At 42.3% G+C, this 18,540-nt stretch overlaps 2 long non-coding RNA genes across 8 annotated transcripts in view; both read left to right on the top strand.

The window, feature by feature from the left end:
• LOC111527834 overlaps window positions 1-18,540 on the top strand; it is a 39,374-nt gene that overhangs the window by 7,512 nt on the left and 13,322 nt on the right. The gene's annotated exons all lie outside the window — the stretch shown is intronic.
• The window catches only part of LOC116418810, a 25,233-nt gene extending 6,693 nt beyond the window's left edge, over window positions 1-18,540 (top strand). The window contains exon 2 of the long non-coding RNA XR_004228968.1: window positions 17,173-18,540. This is a non-coding gene — a long non-coding RNA (uncharacterized LOC116418810). The remainder of the gene's footprint in view (window positions 1-17,172) is intronic.

The following is an 18,540-nucleotide window of genomic DNA, read 5'->3' as shown; positions in this document are numbered from 1 at the left end:
TGTATATTTTATACTTACAGCACTATGTCTATGGTTAAGTGCTATTTGTGGGGCTCAGAACTCATACCTGAAAATATGGTGCTGTGGCATAGTGAACTGAAGAAACCCACAGTTCTCTGGGACCTCCCCATCCCCTACCTCCTCTCTCAAATAAGTTGAAGTTTATTTATCTGCCTGAGATCTACACCCACCAAGGGGAACTGTTGTTTTTTCTTGCCCTCCTTTGTAAGACCCCGAATGTACTCACACCTGAACAGACCCTTTCACTGTCAAAGAGAACTATTTACATGTTAATCTCTGTTCCCAGATCCATTCATTCTCCCTAGTGTCGGCTCACAGCAGCTCCTCCAAGCAGTGCAGAGTCCCCATTGCTTCACATTCTCTCAGTTCTTGGTGTGTTCAGACTTGAATTTTGGCCATTTTTACTGAGTATTTTCCATGATTACAAATGAGATAGTATATACTGTCCTATGTTTATAGGCCATTTGGTATTCTCTATTCTGAAACATCTGTTCTGCTCACATTTTTCCATTGAGTCATCAACCTTTTTCTTATAAGGAATTTTTTGTTTGTTTTTTAGAAAAAAAATAACATTCATTTCTGACAGTTCCGGAGGCTGGGAAGTCCAAGGTCAAGGGGATGCATCTGGTCAGAGCCTCCTTACCCGTGGGAACTCTGCAGAATACTGAGGTGGTATGGGGCATCACATGGCAAAGGAGCAGAGCATGCTGGCTGAAGTCTCTTCCTCTTATAAAGCCACTGGTCTAACTCCCATGATAACCCATTAATCCGTGAACATCTCTTAAAGGCCCCACCTGTCAATACTGCCATATTGAAGGTTAAGTTTCAACATGAGTTTTGGAGGGGACAGACATTCAAACCATTGCATTCTGCCTGTGGTCCCCCAAACCCGTGTTCTTCTCACATACAACTACATTTATTTAATCCCCATGTCCACAAGGTCCTAACTTGTTTCAGCATCACCTTAGAAGTCCAAAGTTCCATCTGTGAAATCAAAACAAGTTATCTACTTCTAAGGTACAATGGCAGGATGGGCATAGGATACACATTCCCATTTGAAAAGGGAAAAGGAAGCCAAAAGAAAGGGTTAACAAGCCCCAAGCAAGTCCAAAGCCTAAGAGGGCAGGCATTTAGTTTTGCTTCATAAGCATTTATTATGATTTCTGCATCTTCCTGTATATGCTTTACTTAAGTATACAGATCTATAAAAATGTTCCTTAGAAGATTTTTTAAATCTTCTTTTCCCCAACACATAACTACTATAATAAACAGCTACTTGCCTTAGAGACTGCTGCAGGTTTTACTATTTTACAACCTGGCCTTTAGTACTGACATTAGGCAAACTCAATGTTGTTTAATAGTGTCAAAGAAAATACTGAATGGTTTCCTCATAATCACACCAGAGATATTCCAACTTGTATTGATAGTAGGGAGCTTCTGATGATCTGGGCTAAGGAGTAAGAGTATGAAAATAGAATTTAGAATGTTTTGCTTAGGAATAGAAGTCCAAATGGATAAGACAAAAAAAGGGACCAGAGACAAGACTATCAGACAGGAAATGGATACTTAATGTGAATTGAAGGAATCTCTGAACTAGACTAAAAACCAAAACTACAAATGAGAAGTACAGGGAAACCAGGTGTAAGTGTGTGCTGAGCAGTAGCTAGAAGCTTGGTGTGGCTGTGACTGGGGTACCTGAAAGGGCCTGGGCTTTGCAGAGGTGTGTTGGAAGGTGGTGGGCTAGGAGGTCCTCTCTTCCCTGCCCGCCTTCCCTCCTTCCATGAGGTAATGCATGCATGGGGTTGGGGACTGGCAGACAGGTAAGGACTTTGTCTGCTAGGAGAAAAGAGAGTGAATGGGAGGGTGGAAGTGGAACAGGAGGAGAAAATTACTTAGACATGAAAACCCTGCAAAGTAATATAGCTATATCATGATATACACGGTGCTCCATGCTATAATTTTAAAAATAAGAGATTTTTGAAGTCAGACTATCAGAAGTTCAAGTCTAGAAGTTTAGTCCTTTACTAGTTATAACTTAATTCAATTTACTCTTAAGTTATAACTAGTAATTTACTAGTTATGTGACTTCAAACAAATTACCTTTTTAAACTTTTAAACAGTATATAATACTAGTGTCATAAAAGTGATTTTCTGTAAAGCAGTGGTTTAGTTAATGCCATATCTGTAATATGAAAGTTATTTATAAAGAGCTTGATAATACTTTTTATGATGAAAAAAATCACTGTCACTCATATGATTAGTATATTTTATTTAGGCTAACTGCAGCATCCAAGATGCATGGTGATGAAATTACAATTGGATTATGTCTGTATTTCTTCTGGAAAATAGGACTTGAATGCAAAGGCAGCACCAAGCAAATCTAGAGTGAAGAGTTTCAACAAGTAGTTTAACAAGATTGTTTCAGGCCAGAGATGATATATTTAGTGGAATTTTGAGAATACCCCTTTATTTGAAGTTTTCCTGTATTGTTGTACTGGAAATGCTTCACTGTATTCAGTCAACTAGAGTGGGTACATGGAATTTTGATATTGCACCTGATTTTGTCCCATAGAACAATTTTTTCTTCCAACACCTCACTCAAATTCAGGAATTTGCATGGGTAGTCATTCTGATGCATATCTCCAAGCTTGTATCTTCCTCCCACTGGCAATGATTCGTTATAGTCTCTGACCATATCTACATGTGATGTGTAAGATGTCTGACAAAAGTCAGAGAAGCCCATTGTTGAGTTTTGTCTCCAAATCTAAGGATCAGTACTTTTGCCACATTGGGCTGCTTCTGTTTGAAAAAGACAAGTGTGGGGGTGGGAGAGATTGCTGGTTATCTTCCAATACCTGTCTTCCTCTTCTTCCTGAATAAAAATTTTTAGCTGGGCACGTGGCTGGATGAATACAAGTTACATTTTTCAGAATCTCATGCAACCAGGTATGGCCATGTGACTGGCCAGTGAGGGTGAGCAGAGATGGTGTGTGCAGCTTCTGGTTCATGCCCCTTGCTTTGTCCCACTGTTTGGAGTGCAGTGCAGGTATGGCAGTAAGCCCTCTCAGACCATGTGGTGGGCCCAGTTCCTTAGGGTAGTCATCTCCAGACTTTGCTGCATGTTAGAATTACCTGGGGAACTTTAAAAATTCCAGTTCCCAGGTCACACCATGTGTACCAATCAAATGAGAATGTCTCAGGGTGGAAGCCAGATATCATTGTTTAAAAAAATCAAGTGATTTCAGTGTGCAGCAGAGTTTGGGAACCACTGCCTTGGGAGTTCCAGAGCAGGAACACTGAGGAAGTCTATGTTGCTGACAGCATTTTAGTTCAGGACTACTTACAACAAGACCATCACATGTCAGAGAAACAGACTTTTACCTTGCCAAGCTAGACACCATTTCAGTGTCTCATGGAGTGATCATCTCTAAATTCCTAAGAAGTCATAAGAGTTAGTTTTCAGTAGGCCCATTGTGATACCATCTTTAGGATACAAGTTCTTCTTTTGATTTTGCTAAGTACTCCTTGGTGAAAATCAGTGGTGGATAGGGCAGCATTGTTAGTGCTTTGTGTTCCTAATTTGGTCTTAGTATCAAAAAGAGCCATCAGTTCCCAGTGCTCATCATCGGTTGCTTGGCCTTCTTTATTTCCCACTCCTTGCTAGTTAAATTCAGGGGCTCAATGGGTAGGTGATCCCAGTACTTGTGGCCACTTATGCAACACAGATTGATTTATTCTTGACAACTTAGTGTGCTTTCTCCATTTTGGTCAATGATGTGGGTGGTCATCCAGGTAGATACCCTGTCCTATTTACCAGTTGCGAGTTTCTCATTTCCTAATTGGTTTTCCTACCTTCAGTCTTGCCACCCTTTGATTCACTTGTACATTATGGAAAGAAGTAGCTCTAAAACAAATAAGACACTGTAACTGCTGGTTAACAGCCTTCATTAACAGCTTTTTGTCTCAAAGTCCAAACACAGGTCTTTCATCATTCAGATTTAAAGAGCCACCACTTTCCTTGCCATGGTTAGGACCAACGTTACTATATTACATTCATTCCTGTTGAATGAGATGCAGCTTTAGATTTTTTTCACTGTACTGTATTCCAAGTTAGAGTTGGCTCAAAAGATGAAAGATATCATGGTTTGGGTTTACCAAGAAGCAGACTGTGAGATACGAATGTGAGTATAAGTAGTTTATTTTAGAGGTGATTTTAAGAAGTCTCCCAGTTACACTGTGGACACTTGCATCTCAATCCCACTGAAAAACTCAACACTGGAATAGTTCTCAGTTATACCATCCAAGGGGGGAAGAAGCTGGAGCATTTATCTACCAACTGCCATTTTGCCGTTGGTTGAGTGCTGCTTTCAGGGATATTAAGCTTTCCCTTGGTGCAAATTAAGCATCCCAGTCAGCCAGAAAAAAGTTTACTGAAAGAAGTTAGTAGCCTTCACACAGAGGTGAATGCCTGAGGCAGGGCTAGCTTCATGGGCATATACCTATGGAGTTGGTTTACTGGTCTACTGCTATCCTCTTGAAATTCTTGAACAAGGGACCCCACGTTTTTGTTTTGCACAGGGATTCACAAATTCTGTAGCCAGATCTTGGTCTGAGGGAATATAAATGGTACAGCAGTAGCTTCTGTTACAAAACTTATTTGTCATTCCTGTGAATTTCTAAGCAGGGACCATTTTTATGCCTGCTGTCTGGTACTGTGCTTGCCACTGAATATACTCAATGAATGTTTGTTTTAAATGATTAAATTTTCTTTCCTATTTTAATTTTTTTCACAGGCACAGTGAAAAACCCGAGGACCCTTACCTCAAGTGTCCTTTGCTCCCAGCTACTGATACTGGATTCCACTCATGATTCTCCCTTTCTTAGTGCATTCATGATATGGACATCAGTCTCTGAGCTGCAGGAGGACAAAGGCAGGGGTCCTGTGAATTCTATGCTCTAGCTTGGATTAAGGGATTTGGAATTGCACTTGTTCCAGAGGTATGTTAGGGGCAGAAAGAAATCACATAGTCGGTATCTTGTAGGCAGGAAGAGTACTTACAAGGACTTGAAGACTATGTTAAAGGTTCTTATGTTAGTTATCTATTGCCCTGTTTTTCTCCAAAGATTAATGGTTGAAAACAATAAACTTGTCTCACAGTTTGCATGGTTAGGAATCTGTAAATGGCATAGCTGAGTGGCTCTGGCTCAGAGTCTAATGTGGTTCCAGTTGATATCAGCTGGGGCTGCAGTTCTGAAAGTGTGAGCAGGGCTGGAGGATCCTCTTCCAAGGTGGCTCACTCATGTGCCTGGCAGGGTGTGCTGGGTGTGCCTGAGGCAGAAGGTGTGTTTCCTGTCACATAAATCTCCTTTTAGAGTGTCTTCATGGCATGGCTGCTAGCATCCCCCAGAGCAAGTGATTTAAGAGCGAGAGCAGGGAGAAAGCTACAGTGTTTTTAATGACCTAATTCACATCTATCACTTCTGTTTGTTAGAAGCAAGTCATCAAGCACTGACCACACTCAAAGGGAGAGGAATTAGGCTCTGCCTTTTCAAAGGAAGCATATCAAAGAACGTGTAGATATATATACCAAAACCACAAGGTTTTTAAAGAGTGTCATATTATAGAGCCTTCAGAAGTAAATTCCCATGCCTTTTACCTTACCTGTGAAGTTGCTAATCTGATACTAATTGTTCATTCTCCTGCTGTTCTGCTCAGTGTCCCTTCCCGTGTGTTGATACAATAACTAGGGTTTATAACCATCCTCTGAGAAGATAATAAAAGTTGGGCACATAGAAGGAAAATAGATGTACTGTGGAGTGGTGGTGGTATACATTCATTTCCTAGAGCTGCTTTAATGAACTACCAAAAACTGGGTGGTTTAAAACAACAGAAATGTATTCCCTCAAAATTCTGGAGGCCAGAAGTCTGAAATCCAAGTGTCAGCCAGGTTGGTTCCTCCTGGAGGGTCTGAGGGAGCATCTGTTTCATGCCTCTCTCCCAGCTTTTGGCATTTGCCAGCAATCTTTGGCATTCTTTGGCTTGTAGACTCATCACTCCAATCTCTCCCTCCATCTCTGTGGGTGTGTCTCTCTGCATCCAAGTTTCCCTCTTACAGGGAAACTAGTTGTTGAATTAAGGGTCCACCTTTAATTCAGTATGACCTCATCTTAACTTGATTGTATCTTCAAAAACCCTATTTCCGAATAAGATTACATTCTGAGGTTCTGGGTGGACATGAGTTTCGGGGACACTGTTCAAACCAGTACGAGGTATAGATATTAAAATTCGTGGGTGTCTCTAGATACTCTTCACCAGAGAGGAGACTTTCTGTGACACTACAATAGCCAGATGTCCCTGATGCAGGCATGGAGTTGGGCATGAACTAGTCAGATTGTAGGACTGTGGCTGCTACTAGCTCATGTGTACATATCTAATTATAGGAAACTAAGAAAATTAGTAGTAAGTACAAGAGGCTGAAAATGGTAATAGCGTGAAGATTATTCCTCAGACCACTTTTCTGTGCCCTTATTGTCAAGTGGTCCTGGGAAATGGACTTTTATCAAGTCTGACTCTTACGTTACCATCTTGCTTGAGTTCTCAGTGCCATGAGATCGTCCCAGAGGTGATCCCTTGCATACCCTGGTCTATAGGCAAAGCCTTGTTTTCAAATCACACAAGTAAAAGATATGCTCCACTAAGTGACATTTCAGTGGAAGAATCAGGATATGGATAGAGGAAGCACTTTTACCTCTTGACTGGTGTTTCATAGACTAGGAAGGTATGGAACTTGATTTTCCTGTTTCTCAAACTGGCTCTATTTCTTTAGGAAGGGACCAAAAGGAGCTGCCCCTATTATAGTGAGCAAACAGGTTTTCTATAAATATTAAATTAAGGAATTTTTTTCTCATAGGGATAGCTGTTGGCATAATAGTAGCTAATGATTATCTATAGTGACTTGTCTCATTTGACTTCTACAACATCAGTATATGATAGGTTTCATTACCCTGTATCTCTCCCCACCACCATTGCCATCCATCAAAACTAAATTATTGATGGTTTCCTAAATCTAATGCCCTGTTGCACCGCTTGATGCTTTTACTTCTTCCTGGATTTCCCTTTGCTTATATTGTGAAGCTGTCCTAATCTTGCTCTAAACGTCAGGTTATTAATGTTTTTCTCTGTACCACTTTTATATGTTTAACTAGTATTGTTGGAGTATTGATATTTCCATGTCTGAACTGTGCCACACTGGAGAGCTACTTTAGCATGGAGATTGATTTTGTTTTTCATTCCCTAACAGTGCCTAACACATGGGGTGGGGGTGGGGGCTCAGTTCAAAGAAGGAACCCAAGGCTCAGCATGATTGAGTAATTTGCCAAAGGTCACACATCTGGTGTGTGGCAGAGCTAGAAGAAGAATCCAGATCTTTAGCCACTCACCAACTATAAATTAAAAAACACTGTCCAAGGACTAATCCTGGGTCAACAGCTCTTGTGTTACTCTACCTTGGTGAGATATTTTACCTTTGTGAAATTTTCTTTATCATTTGTAAGGCTATTTCTAGATCCATGAACTGCAAGTTCTATTTTTATGCATTTTTCCCTAAGGAATTTGAAAAAGTCTCAATATTCTATTCTGTATATTCTTTTAAAAATCAATGTCTGAAGAGGGAAGTTGGCTGTAATGTAGGTGTAGAGAATGTCCTTCTCTGGCTTAGAGTATTAGGAAGTCGGACTAGGCATTCTGTAGGGCCCAGGGCTCCTCTTGACTGTTGTAGCCTGAGTCTTCATACCTCCCCTGAACACTCTCCATTGATGACTGTATGGCCCTTTATTCGTTCTTTCCCTCATCAGCATGTTGAGATGTCACATTTCCTCAGCAGTCTTGCTGGTGTGAGTGTCCTGCGTTGGCAGAGTTGGTAGGGTGGAAAAGGCTTTTTTTCCTGCTGTCCAAGGTCCTGAAGATGTGTTTCTGTGTTTCCTGAAAGTTTCTCAGTTTGCCAAAGGCAAGTTTGAGATTTTGTTTTTGAAGAAATTAAAGAGATGATAGGTGACCGGCTAATGACTTATTGGAAGTCATAGGAGAATGGAAGGAACTACCCAGGTGATGGTGATAGAGTTTTATTTTATTTTATTTTGAGACAGAGCCTTGTTCTATTGCCCAGACTGGAATGCAGTGGTGCAGTGGTGAATTCTTGGCTCACTGCAACCTCTGCCGCCTCCCACGTTCAAGTGATTCTCGTGCCTCAGCCTCCCAAGTAGCTAGGACTTATAGGTATGCACCACCATGCCCAGCTAATGTTTTGTATTTGTATTTGTATGGGGTTTTGCCATGTTGCCTGGATTGGTCTCGAACTCCTGAGTTCAGGCAATCTGTCTGCCTCGGCCTCCCAAAGTGCTAGGATTACAGGCATGAGCCACCACACCTGGCCCAGATTTTCTATTCTTTTGTATTTCTCTCTCTTCTAGTCCCTTTCCTTTGGCTTTTTTTTTTTTTTTCGGACAGAGTCTTACTATCACCAGGCTGTAGTGCAGTGGCATGATCTCGGCTCACTGCATCCTCCACGTCCTAGGTTCAAGTGATTCTCCTGCCTCTGCCTCCCAGTAACTGGGATTACAGGCACATGCCACCATGCCCAGCTAATTTTTGTATTTTTAGTAGAGCTAGGGTTTCACCATGTTGGCCAGGATGGTTTCAATCTCTTGACCACGTGATCTGCCTGCCTCGGCCTCCCAAAGTGCTGGGATTACAAGCGTGAGCCACCTTGCCCTGCCTCCTGTGGCTGTCTTATTGAGTCATTTATCTCTGCTTTTCTTGTTGCTCTGGTCTCAGTCTTGTGATTTACTCCTAGAGGTGCTGGCAAGCCTGAGCTCAGATTTAGGAATAATGGTGTTGGGATAGGAGAAGAATGAGATAGGGACCAGCAGTTGATGAAAAGGAAAGGTGGACATATTCATCACAGGGGTTTCAGGAACTCCATTATCTCACACTCAGCCCCTTTGTCATCTCTGCGATCAACACGGTGGTGTCATCAATCAGCCCTGTGAATGGAGATCCTGACCCTTCAGTTATGGAACTACTAGGAAGAGATATTTGGAGATTACATGGAGGGCTAGTAACATCACTTTCTTTTCCCTTTATCCTCATTTTTTTCCCTTAAGAAAAACACACCCACACAGCAATTTCTTTGCTATTTGCTGTTGGTATCCAGTATGCCAGTGCTTTCTTAATTAATGAGATATGTTTTCCCTTCCTGTATGTCTATTTTAATTGTCAATTTCTGATATCTCTAAACATGTTTTTGTTGTCCCCTCCCTCCATTTCCACTTCCACTGTCCTGTTTCAGTTCTGGACTATAACAATTGCCTCCCTACCTTTATCTGAGCATTTGGTCTCACTCTCTTGTCACACTGCCAGTCTTTGGCCTCCTCAGTGATATTCTAACAAAAAACTCTGACCGTAGTATTCCCCTACTCATCTTTAATGATTCCCCTTCACCTCTTGAGTAAAATCTAAATCTCTTTGGAAGGGCGTTTGAGGTTCCTCATGGTCTTGTCCATTGGACTGGACTAAGGTTATAGATTAGAGACTTGTGAGGAAGAAAAACCAGTTCTAGAGAAATAAAGGCATGGCATCTTTGCGCACTTACAAATGCAGGAAGAGAAGGTTTAAAACCATCTTTCTAGAATCTGCCCTTTGGCTGGTGAAAAGAGCAAAGTTGATCCTTCTGTTTTGTTGACCTGAGACAGCACCTTCTTCAGAAACCCAGATCTTTACAAACTCCTCATGGAAATTACCCTATATCTCTGCAATAGAGGAAGGGCGTGGAGCATTGAAGATACCCATTAAGAGTTCATTTTCCAAATATTGAAAGAGTTCCTAAGAAATACGTTTTATTAAGGTTCTGTGTTAGACACTGTGCTAGTTCCCATGGATATAGGGTAATCAAGACCAACATGATCTCTTATTATAGGAAGCTGAGCCCATGAGCCCATATCTGGGAAGACAGACAAATGATTCCAAAATATTTCTGTAGGAAAACAGCCTATTCCACACCAACTATCGTTTTGATCATAACTCTTTTAAAGTTGGATATTTTCATATTCCTCTTTTTTCTTAAAATCATAAATCTCTCCTCTACTTCCTTCTCTTTTGCTTTCAAATCAGCATTTTTAAAAGTCATTTCTTGACCGGGCATGATGGCTGATGTCTGTAATCCCAGCACTTTGGGAAGCCAAGGTGGATGGATCACCTGAGGTCAGGACTTCGATACCAGCCTGGCCAATTGGCAAAACCCCCATCTCTACTAAAAATACAAAAATTTGCTGGTGCGGTGGTGTATGCCTGTAGTCCCAGCTACTCAGGAGGCTGAGGCAGGAGAATTGCTTGAACCTGGGAGGCAGAGATTACAGTGAGCTGAGATTGCACTGCTGCACTCCAGCCTTAGCAATAGAGCTAAACTCTTAAAAAAAAAAAAAAAAAGCCAGGCCGGGTGCAGTAGCTTACGCCTGTAATCCCAGCACTTTGGGAGGCTGAGGCGGGCAGATCATAAGGTCAGGAGATCAAGACCATCCTAACCAACATGGCAAAACCCCATCACTACTAAAAATACAAAAATTAGCCAGGCATGGTGGCGCATGCCTGTAATCCCAGCTACTCCGGAGGCTGAGGCAGGAGACTTGAACCAGGGAGTCAGGGGTTGCAATGAACTGAGATCATGCCACTGCACTTCAGCCTAGCGACAGAGTGAGACTCTGAATTAAAAAAAAAAAAAAAAGCCATTTCTTGATCCTGTTTACCTGTGTAACACCATCTTCTCTTTTCCTGCAGTGAAGTTGTCTGTGTTTGTCTTCATTTCCTCAATTCTCATCATTCTTGAACTTCTGCAGTCCTCCTTTCTCTTGCTACTCAATTTACACTATCCCCATGGTCATCAGAGGTTTTTCCCTTGGTCTCCTTTATGGCACCGACACCACTCAAGCTACTACTTCCTCACGTCTACATTTGCTCTCTTTCGTCCCAGAAAATTATTGGATACAGTCTAGGATATAATTGCTCCCCTTGTCCCCACATATACCACACACACCTTGCTTCTTCTATAAACCTATCCAGAATCTTCTTAATTCCCCTCACATTCCCAAAATGAGCTGAGCAGTCTTTGAAGTAAAAATTAAGCTATAGTTAAGTTTCACCTCCATTTCACCTGTTCGTTTTGCTCCTTTTTTTTTTTTTTAACCTCTTTCAAATGATCCTTGGGCTTCAAGTACCATGATCTACCCAGATTTGCATTCCCTGGGCTGTGTTCTAGTTCTGGTCATGTCAGCTTTTCCCTTCTGATGAATCCTTGTAATTACTTGAGTCTCATTCTGTCAGGCAGTATCCACAGTGAAGAAGCCAGTGTGCATTGTGGCAAAGCCCAGGAAGACCTAGGTGTGGATTTTTGCTTTACCATTTCCTGCCTGTGTGACTTATGCCAGGGGGCTTCACTGGTGTGGGCCCCAGTTTCTCATCTCTTAGCTGACATCATTTTGTTGGGAGGATTACATGGAGTAGTATGTATAATATATCTGATAACTAAGCAGTTTCAGTTAGTGGTAGTTGTTTTTATTTGACATAGTCTTGATAAGTATTAATTTCTTCCTAAGCCCAGGGTATTTGTATTTTGGCAACAAATAAGTTTTAAAGAAATCAATCTATAGATATTATGGAAATTTGGACCCCTATTTCCTAGTTGAGGAAAGGTATCTGGCACCCGTTGCCACATAGGAGCCCCTGGGCTCCAGGACACCAGGGAAAAGAGGTTAAGTAGGTCCTACTCCTCTGACATGATACCCAGTGATTCAGTCAGGGTACAATTGGGAAAACAGAACCCATACCACAGGGACTGGTTACAAAAGTCTTGAATAGCTGAACGCAAAACAGGATGGTTACGTTGCATTATGTTGACAACAGTGACTCAGGTGAGCAGGCCGTACCTCCTTGAGGTGTTATCTGTGGACAGATTTTTGTGCGATTGTGGCTCAACCCTGGATTTCTTTCTTCATGTGCCTGTTCTTAATGGGCCCAGGAGAGGTAATTCAGGGGAGCAAGGGACCTGTAGAATGATCATGTCCTTTTATTTCTAGCCATAAGGTTATGAATCATGTATCTCGGGGGTCTGATTCTAAAGGAAATAAGTGTCTGCCATAGCAGGAGAATGGAAGGCAGACAGCTGTTCCTATTACTAGAGTTTTAGCAGCCCCCGTAACTCAGCTAGCCCAGACTAGGATCTCAATATCTCACTTATTTCCTTACATCTGTCTGATGAACAGTATAAGAAAACAAATGATCACTTAGAGGATTCTGTTTGGTAGTTAAAACCGTATTAAAATAGAGAGGGTAGAAATTAAGCCTCCTTGATGGTGAAGAGATTGGGAACCACCACTCCAGTGTTAGAAAGTATCGAATGACAGAAGGTGGGCTATATTAAGTGAGAATTCCCAAACCACACCCCCTAGAAGGAATGCTTGGTGACAAGCCTTAGAGGAGAGAGATGCTTGTCTAGCCCATTGCCTGTGTGCCCAGGAAGAGATGTGCACACCTTGAGACACTGAGAGAAGACCCTAGCGAGGAGAAGCCCCAGGCCAGCTTGTCAGCACAGGGCATTGGAGGCCCCCAACCAGCTCCAAGTTCTGAACAGCACACAGCCTTCAAAGGCGTGTACTGCTGCTCATACCCAGCAGAGGCCTTGTACCAGGCCTCCCCATGCAAATCAGTGTCTCTGCAGGGTAGGTAAAGGACCTCTAGCTGTGCTCCCTATGGGGGAACAAATATCCCGTGGGTCACTGAGAGTCTGGAAGATTGCCCAACATTTATTTACTGATCTGTGTTCACCACAGAGCCTAAGGTATTTATTAATATTTTTTCAACCAGTACAAGTGTTTCTTTCATTTAGTGGTCATCTCTGCACTCCACCACAGACTTTTGGGAATTACAAGATGAAAAGGGCCAGATCCTCACCCTGGCATAGCTCAGAGAATTTGATTGGGGAAGTAGGGACATAGACGTGGTCACTACACCATAATTTACTAAGTTGTGAGAACTGGAGGCGCATCAGTGACCACAGTGCACGTGAGCCAGAGGTAGAAGGTACTGTAGACAAAAGGAGCAGCATGCGCCATAGGCTGTATCATTAGGTACAATTTTCTGTCCTTGGGGGAGTCTTTTTAACCCTAAAACAAAAATTATGAATATAGAAAGAGGTCACGGTTCATCTTTGCAATTCTTTCAGGAGAAAACTTGCTGCAATTCGCTTTCTAAGTTAAAAGAAAACAAACAAACAAAAAAGAGTAAATGATATGAATATCACCTGAAAGAATTTGAGGTCTCAAACTTGGGAGGATCTTTGAACAACAATCTTGGGGAATGCCTAACAGTTCATACTCATTTCTTGATGTCTACAGATGGAAACTCTACAGCCTCACATATGTTTCTTTTTCCCTTAACTACTTTATACTCACAGAGAATCAGTGTTCAGCACTTCTAATAGCAGGTCTAGTGGGAGCTTGAGATCAGAACAGAGTTCCGTAGAGGGAAACTGAGGACACACAAGGCAGAGCAGTACCCCCTCATCCATGGGGACCTGTCTGACTGGAGGTAAGGGAGGAGATTCTACTCCACAGATAATCAGGGAAGGTTAAAACTATGTATGTTTGTGACATTTTTGCTCTCTTAGACCCAGATACAGGCTGGAAATCCTTTGGGTTTTGGTGACTCAAAGTGTGGCCAAAAGAACCAGCAGCTTCAGCTTCTCTGGGAGAACATATGAGTGCAGAATTTCAAGCCCGCACAAATTTTTAAAGGTCTGCGTTTTAACACGCTGCTCTTAATTTACTTACATATTAAAATTTCCAGAAGCACTGTTCTAGGACCATCTTTAAGTATTATCCAAAAACATGTAAGATCTTTTTTCATAGCAAATTCTCAAGCTGTACCCTAGAGGGATTGCTTCTGGTTCTCTGCGGTTGGTGCAGGAATCTACATTTTCAGCAAGTGCCTTAGATCCTTGTGCACACTAGCATTTGAGGATTGCTGCTTTAGATGGTGGGAAATCTGAGCAGGGGAGGGATGTGGGCTGAAAATGAAATGATGGTGTTTAGGAACTGGCGCAAGCATGCTTCTGCTCCTGCTGGGAAGCAGTGGAACAGATCCAGTTGATTGTAGAGAATGCAGACCTCATGTCATGCTCAAGTGTCACCTTAATGTGATGGCCGGAGACAGCCACATATGACCCACTTATTGTCCAATCAGTAAGCTCAATCAGTGATAGGAACCACTGACTCTGGTAATTAAAAACTTATTGCAGCCAGGCACAGTGGCTCACGCCTGAAATCCCAGCACTTTGGGAGGCCAAGGTGGACAGATCACCTAAGGTCAGGAGTTGAAGACCAGCCTGGCCAACGTGGTGAAACCCTGTCTCTACTAAAAATACAAAATTAGCCAGGCGTGGTGGTGGGCGCCTGTAATTCCAGCTACTCAGGAGGCTAAGACAGAATCACTTGAACCCAGGAGGTGGAGGTTGCAGTGAGCCGAGATTGCATCATTGCACTCCAGCCTGGGCAGCAAGAGTGAAACTCTGTCTAAAAAACAAACAAACAACAACAACAACAAAACACTTATTTCTTGGCGGGTTCTCATAAGAGGCCATGGGAAAGCCATGTCCAATCTCAGGGACACAGGGTCATCTGGGCCTCTGGCTAATAGAGGCCAAAGAATGGGACTATTTTCCCTGTGAAATTCTGAAAACCAAAAATGGTGGCCTCTTTACCTGCATTAGCAGAGGTAATTTGCTCCTTCTTGAAATCCAAGGTCACTTCTACTGTCTAGGGATTTTGATCCAGGGTCAGTGTGGTTTCTCCTTTACAGGAGAGCTAAGTCTCAGAAAGGCGAGGTGGTTTGTGTTGGTTATTGGCTACCTCAGATTTTAGAGCAGCTCTACCTTGATTGTGGGGTTGACCTTATTTTTTTGCTGTTTTCTTCCTTCTCTGGGTGAGGAAAGAGGACTTCCTGTACATCTCTATCCTTTAATTTCCATTACTCACTTTCTGTGGCTGCTGCTGCAGAAGCCACTGCTGACTGATGTGGATACCCCAACCTTTGGTTTATAAAAAGCCTACGTGTCTTTTGGCCTCTCTCCAGGTCTGCAGCCATGGCTCTTGAAAGAAATAAAAGATGATCATCTTTCTAAAAAGCCTTAAGTCTGAATTATTAGTAACTTAATGGGAGAATCTCACTTTTCCTGCTCTCCTATTTTAACCACAGTTGCTCTAACACAGACCTTTGAGGATCTTTTCATGACTTCATTCACTATATATGCTGTACAGATGCTACTAGGAAGGAAGTAGGTCTGTCTGTTTTGACTGTGGAACTTAACTTGGTCTCTTATCTTTGTGCATGCAACGCTGTCCTTGGGCTAGCCTTCTTGAGCATATCTACTTATGTTCAAGAGGTTAATTGTCCTGAAACCCCCATTGCTATAAGTATTTATTTTACTACTCATAATGCTCTTAAAAGTTGGGGTATTTTTATTTTTTTGATACCTAAACTTCATTGAGATACTTTGAACTATTTTTAGAGAAAACGGAACCTTCTAATACCTGGCTCCTATTTCTTAAAATGTTATGATTATACATGACTTAGGGCTTTATGGCCAAATAACTTCACCGAACCCAGGGAAAAGAATAGATCCATCTGAAGCAGACCTGTAGCTTCCAGTGACCTAAATTTTTGGCTCCATTTGTATCCTACATTTTCAGTGAGGAAAAGAAGTGGAAGGAGACAAATCTCAGCCCTTCCCCTGGCACCTTTACTCTTTACCCTTCCTCCTGGCATGGTGGAAAGTGCACTGGAGGAGGAGTGAAGGGCCCTAGGTTTGCATCCATGTTCTGCCACTTGACAACCTTAATGGCCCTTACAATTGATTTACCCCTATTATGAAATTTGGAATGATTTCTAAAGTCTTTCCTCGCCCTGATATCTTAACATTTTCTGACATTCAGGACTTTCTGTAGCTTCACCTTCCTTATTTAGTGTTATTTTTTTCTCAAGACTGAACAGAGAATGAAGCTGTCAAAGTGTGCTGAGCACACACCCTGCAGCAGGGCAGTGGCCAATTCTAATCTCAAGTCATTAGGCTGCAGTAGCATGACCACTGCCTCCTGTCTACGCCCAGAGGGTAGAGACAGCGGAGCTTCTGTAGTTGGGGTCAGGCCCAGCCACTCTGTGGGGACAGTGATTACTGTTGTGTCACCAATTTGGGGAAGGAGCCACCTTGTCTTATTTTCCCTCTTGAATTATCTTGATATGACCCCATTATAAATTTGCTTCTGTAAACCTCTGTCTCCCAGTTTCTCCTTTTAGCTTACTTTCTATTGAAGTAGAGAAACAGTACAACTTCCATCCTCTTTCATCAGCCTTGAGAGCAGAACACAAGCCCCATTACTGGGAACTATATCCTTGGCTCCCTGGATGCGGCTATTAACTTCTGGCCTGCTACTCTATCACATACTCACATGGAGATGATCTCATCCATGTCCCTTACCTCCTATTCACAACTTCTGTCACCCACAATGCCAATGGCCCTGATGGTCCCTCTGGGAGGCAGAGAAGAGTAAGCTGGAGTCACCCCTTCCCTGTACTTCCCACCTTGCCAGGCCTATTGGTGCTAGTGCCTGTTCTGATCTTGGCCTGACCCCTGTTCCCTGGGCACTGGGCTGCAGGTTGGAGAGGCAGCATGATGGAGTGGGGATAACACATACTCCAAAACCAAACAGAAGCCAGACCTGGGTTGGGTCCTGGCTAAACAGTTTAGAGGCTTGGTGACCTTAACCTCCTAATTAATCTTCCTAAGCATAAGTTTCCTTATCATAAGTTGTGTATGATAAAATTTTCCTTGGATGCATTCATTTTAGCATGACTTGAAATTATGTGTGAAGGAACCTGGCCCACATAAGTTGCCCTGTAAATTTAGGTTCACTTTCCCTTGGACATATGGATGACATTAACTCAATACAGTTATGACTTCCCCAAAACTCCCAAATATTCTCCTTTAAGTTCTTCTCTTATTTTCCCGTTAGTTTGTTTGTAGTCATATTTCTTAATTCTTATATCAGGTGAGATTCCCACATCTTCTAGTTGGACAATATTGGAGAAGACACCACATTTTGACTGAGTTCCAGTGATATGACAGCCTTTCAATTCTCTAATCTCATAGAAGTTAGAAAAAAAAAAGTAGATAATCAAAATCCACGGAAAATACAGAAGATTCCATTAACTCTGAGAGTGATTATCAGGTATCCTTAGGACCTCAAGAAAGCTGTTTTCTCCTGGGCCTGTGGAGAGCTCAAGTGCCAGCAACCTACCACAAAGTTGGTGGCGGTAGTAGGGGAGTGGGGGGAGGGGGCGGTGAAGTGCTGAAGGGCTTCTCAGTCTTCTTTAATTAGAGTGGGAAGAAAAGAGCACCTCCTCATTTTAGAGTACAAGGTGTGAACTCACTCTCAGCTGCCAAATGAGCTTCACCTTGGGCTGTTCTGCATGCTTTCTCCTAGTGCTTTAAGCCACCCTGAGATGTACAGACCAATACTGGCTGTCACAAAAATACACTTGAGTACATAGACCATTGACACTATAAAGCAAATGAACAATGAAGTCTACATAACAGCCAACTAACAACATGATGACAGGATCACATCTGCACATATCAATATTAACCTTGAATGTAAATGAGCTAAATGCCTCATTTAATAGGCAGAGAGTGGCAAGTCGGACAAAGCAGCAAGACTCAACTGTATGTCTTCAAGAGACCCATCTCATGTGCAGGGACACCAATAGCCTCAAAGTAAGGGGATGGAGAAAGATCTATCCAGCAAATGGAAAACAAAAAACAGCACTCTGTATCCAACAAAAACAGAATATACATTCTTCTCAGCTGCACATGGTGGTACATACTCTTAAAACTGACCACAATTGCTTTCTTGGCCAGAAGGCAATTCTCAACAAATTCAAGAAACCTGAAATACCAGCCGGGTGTGGTGGCTCACACCTGTAATCCCAACACTTTAGAAGGCTGAGGTGGGCAAATCACTTGAGGTCAAGAGTTCGAGACCAGCCTGGCCAACATGGTGAAAACCCATTTCTGTTGAAAAATATAAAACTTAGCCAAGCATGGTGGCATGTGCCTGTAATCCCAGCTACTCAGGAGGCTGAGTCACGAGAATTACTTGAACCTGGGAGGAGGAGGTTGCAATGAGCTGAGATCATGCCATTGCACTCCAGCCTGGTTGACAGAGTAAGACTCATCTCAAAAAACAAAAACAAAACCCGAAATACCAACCACATTCCTGGGTCACAGTGCCATAAAAATAAATACCAAGAAGATCTCTCAAAACCATATAATTAAGTGGAAATTAATCTACTTCTGAATGACTTTTGGGTAAACAAAGAGAAATTAAGGGAGAAATCAAGTAATTGTTTACAACTAA

The sequence above is a fragment of the Piliocolobus tephrosceles genome, chromosome 5, assembly GCF_002776525.5.
Source record: "Piliocolobus tephrosceles isolate RC106 chromosome 5, ASM277652v3, whole genome shotgun sequence".
Taxonomy (NCBI): Eukaryota; Metazoa; Chordata; class Mammalia; order Primates; family Cercopithecidae; genus Piliocolobus; species Piliocolobus tephrosceles.
The sequence above is the reverse complement of the archived record's forward strand: the minus strand, read 5'-3'. Positions and strand labels throughout refer to the sequence as shown.